Source organism: Aedes albopictus, chromosome 1 (genome assembly GCF_035046485.1).
Source record: "Aedes albopictus strain Foshan chromosome 1, AalbF5, whole genome shotgun sequence".
Taxonomy (NCBI): domain Eukaryota; kingdom Metazoa; phylum Arthropoda; class Insecta; order Diptera; family Culicidae; genus Aedes; species Aedes albopictus.
Window position 1 is genome coordinate 284,565,023 of NC_085136.1, and position 4,431 is coordinate 284,569,453.

The 4,431-nt window shown below is 39.0% G+C and overlaps 1 long non-coding RNA gene across 1 annotated transcript; it reads left to right on the forward strand.

Annotated features, from left to right (window-relative positions):
- Nucleotides 1–2,687: 2,687 nt before the first annotated feature.
- LOC109425995 (uncharacterized) lies at nucleotides 2,688–3,466 on the forward strand. Its single transcript, XR_002133912.3, has 2 exons — nucleotides 2,688–3,183; nucleotides 3,243–3,466. It is a non-coding gene; the product is annotated as an uncharacterized LOC109425995 (long non-coding RNA).
- The last annotated feature ends 965 nt before the right edge of the window (nucleotides 3,467–4,431 follow it).

The window sequence follows — 4,431 nt, forward strand, 5'->3', positions numbered from 1 at the left end:
CAAAATAACGAGTATCACTGAATAACAGTGACGACTAATACAGCACACTAACATCATGCACCTTCTTCATAGCTTTCAATACACCATCATGATGTCCACAGAATGATCTAGGTATCCACTTATTATGATGATCGCATGAAATGTCTTTTTATCAATTAAGTATCTAATACCTCATACTGATATGCACCATCATGAAACTTCATGCACCATCACAGGTCTTCAAACACCATTTCAGCGTTTATCATATCATCTAGGCATCTAAAGCACCGTAATGCCGTGAGCATCACATAAAATACATTTTTTTGTATGCTATGCACCATTTTTGCAATTCGTGCACCTAACCATATTGATAAGCTTTGAAAAACGGTGACAACAAAGCTTTCCAACCACCATTTTGGCATTCACTATATCATCTAGGCATCTTATGCACCATTATCATGTGGTTCACAAGTGAATTTGATGTACCATTCTGACATTTTGCATACAAAATAGCATTCTTTGTTCCTGGTCTATGTTGATATCTGTGCCGTATTGAGTTTCCTGCACCATTTTTACAATTCGTGCACCTACATATGGTATTTGTTGAGTAGTATAACTGAATCATGGTAAAACTAATGCACCATACAAACATCATGTAGCTCCTTTGCATTTCATGCACCACCATGATGATCACATAAATATCTAAGCACCATCTCACGCGTCATCTAAGCATATAATTCACATTTGAATTTCATAAACTCCATTTTGTCATATCGTACACCAAATTGTATTCCATGTACCTGATCCATGTTGACTTCCGCACCACAATAAATTCTATGCATCATTTTTGTAATTCTTGCATTTTGGATCTAATCACCCAATGTTGAGAATCACTGAATCATGGTGGCAACAAATGCACCCCTGATACATACAATTTCTTAGCATATCATGCACACCCATGATGTTCTCAGAATCATTTTTAGGCTAATCTCACGCACCATCTTTTAACTAATCAGTGATGTCAGCACCATATTCGAATAACATGCACCATTTTGGCATTTCGTATTCCAAAACTGTAATCCATGTACGTGAACCATGGTGACTTCGGCACCACATTGAATTCCAAGCTCCATTTTTGCAATTCGTACACCTTGCCATACACAATGTCGAGTGTCGCTGAATAACGGTAACGACTAATACAGCACACTAACATCATGTACCTTCTTCAAAGCGTCCACAGAATGAACTAGGTATCCACGCATTATGCTGATCTCATGCACTATCTTTTAATCAACTAGAAATCAAATGCATCATACCGATATGCACCATCGTTAAATTTCATGCACCATCCAAGCTTTCCAAGCACCATTTCAGCGTTTATCATATCATCTAGGCATCTGCTGCACCATTGTGTTGTGAGCATCACATAAAATACTTTTATTTTGTATTCTATGCACCATTTTTTGCAATTCGTGCACCTAACCATGCAACATATTGATAATCTTTGAATAACGGCGACAATCAATGCAGCACACTAGCATCATACGCCTTCTTCAAAGCTTTTCATGCACCATTTTGGCATTCATTATACCATCTAGGTATCTTATGCACCATTATGATGTGGTTTACATTTGAATTTGATGCACTATTTTGGCATTTCGCATACAAAATAGTAATTCACGTACCTGGAACATATTGATTTCTGTGCCACATTGAGTTTCCTGCACCATTGCACGAATTGCATGTGCACCTTAATATGAAACATGACGAGTATAACAGAATCATAGCTAATGCACCATACATACATCATTCATTCCATGCACCACCATGATGTTCACTGAATCATCCAGGCACCATCTCACGCACCATCTTTGAATCAAATATGTGTCTAATTGCGAAATAATGCACCATCGTTAAATTTTATGCATTACTAAAGCTTTCAATGCGTAATCGTGGCGTATATCTGTAGTAATCTGTGAAAGCATTCCAGGAGAAATCCCTGGATAAATTTCAGGAGGAATCCTTGAAGGACTTTCTGGAGGAATCCCTGAAGGCATTACTAAAGAAGTGCTTGAAAGAATTCTCGAACGTAGCTCTCAAAAACTGAAAGAGGAGTCTAGAGAAATTCCTGTAGAATTTGCAGGAGGAGCTACTAAAGGAATTGCTGGAAAAATTATTGAAGGAATTCCCTGGAGGCATTTCTAAAGGAATCCTTGAAGAATTTCCTGGGGGAATCCGTAGAGGAATTCGTGAAAGATTTCATGGAGGAATTTGTCGAGAAATATGTCGAAAAACTCCTGGACAAATTTCTGGAAGAGTTCCAGCAGGGGCTCATTAACGAACCCGTGGAGTAAACTCTGGAGGCATTCCTGGAAGAAACCCTGGAGAAATTCCTGGAAGAATTTCTGGAGGATTCTCTCATCTCTAGTACTTGACCGCTGCCCGGAATAGCCTGCAAGTTGGCAATCAAAGTGGGATTGCATTTCATGGGCCTCTATTTTTCCAGAACCCTATAAATGTGCATTAAAATTATGTGAATATGTACAATGTAAAATATAACATACATCACAAAGAACGCACAAATAATGAACTTTTAACACATTAAACAATTATTCTGTCTTATAATTGTAACAAATATTTATACCCGTAACAGAATGTCCGGAGGAATTTCTGCAGGAATCCCTGAGGAAATTTCTGGAGGGACATTGTAATGATTTTTCTGTTAAAATAATAAAAATAATAAAAAGAAACATCGTCCTCTGATTGGTATAAGATTCTTGATACCACCATCAGATTGGCTGTCGATGATATCATAAATTAAGTTTTCTCACCAATCACAGATTTCTACGCAGTAGAATCAGTAGGGAGCCTCCGCGCTATAGTATAAATAGAGGCTACCAACGCGCATTAGGTAAAGTATTTGTGCACCCTTCGGGCCAGTGACGACCGAATCCAGCCTGCCGATCGTGGAACGTGAGCAGCTTCGCCGAACGACCTAGCCGATCGAGAGCTGCTGTGCATACGCTGGTAGGCGTCCGTCCGATCAGCAACGACCAACTGGTGCCTGTGAATGCCTGATCTCTGCAATTCTCATTGCATGAGAAATCAGAAGAGAGTTATCAGAATGTTTTCCCTATCGCCGGTCCAGAGCGATGTTGGTCCACCGAAGGGAACTTTGTGGCTATCACGGATCCGCAGACCGACGTAAGTAGCCTGTGCCTGCAAATCAGTGAAACAATGCAGTAATGTGTGCTTTCTAACAGCGCTTACGGGCGGTCGGTTTTTTTTTGTACGCCACCGATGCAGATACGCAAGCAAGAAGAGTGCACTGTGAAAAATGCACGAAGAAAAATGCGCGAGTTAGGTCTAGGTTTTTCAAATTAATAAATTTGTGCAAATGTTAATCAAAATGCATAAGCCTAGAAAATTATATGTAGTGATTGTGAGAACACTAATTGTGATAAAGATTTCTTTGTGTTTTTGATTATTTTATGTTGTTTTTTTATGGAATTCCTCTATTGCGATTGCGTCGGACCTACGACTTCCCGACTGAGAGCTGGGCAACCCTTAAATGAAATTTCAGCATTCCTTTTCAGGAATGGCGCTAAAGCTGGAATTTTTGAAACGAGGATTCTGTTTTGATTTTTTTTAGCCTAGATTTTTACTTTATTTATTTTACCACCGGGAGAAAACGTTACAACATTTCGAGGAGTTTCTAGAAGAATTCCTGGAGGAAGCTATGAGAAATTCCTGGAGAAATCCCTGACGTAATCCCTGAAGGAATTCCTGAAGGAATCCGTGAAGGAATAACAGGATGAAACACTGGAGGGGTAATAGAAGGAATCCATGAAGAAATCCATGAAATAGTTCATGGAGGAATTCCAGGATGAATTGCTGTAGGAATTCCTGAAGGATTTTTTGGAAAAATTCCTGCATGAATTTGTGGAAGAATTACTCGAGGAATTCAATGACGAATCCTTGCAGAAATAACTGGAAAAATCTCTGGAGGAATTTGTGGAGCAATTTCTGGAGAAATCAGTGGAGTCATTCCTGAAGGATTTTTTGGAAGAATCCACGAAAAAATTATTGAAAGAATTTCTGGAGGCATGCTTTCAAGAATCATTGGAAGAATTTCTGGAGGATTTTCAGGAGGAATACTTGGAGGAATCTCTGGAGACATTCATAGAGAAATCCCTGCTGTAATCCTAGGAGGAATTCCTGAAGGAATCCGTAAAGTAATTCAAGGATGAATCCCCGGAGAATTATTAGAGAAACTTCTGGAAGAATCCCTAGAAGTTTTTCTGGAGAAATTCCTAACAAAAAATGTAGGAATTCCTGGAAGAATTTCTGGAGGATTTCCTGATGGAATTCTTTGAAAAAATTCTGGAAAAATATTTGCGGCTTCCTGAAGGAATGATTAAAGGAACTCCTCGAGCAAAAGAATTCCTAGAG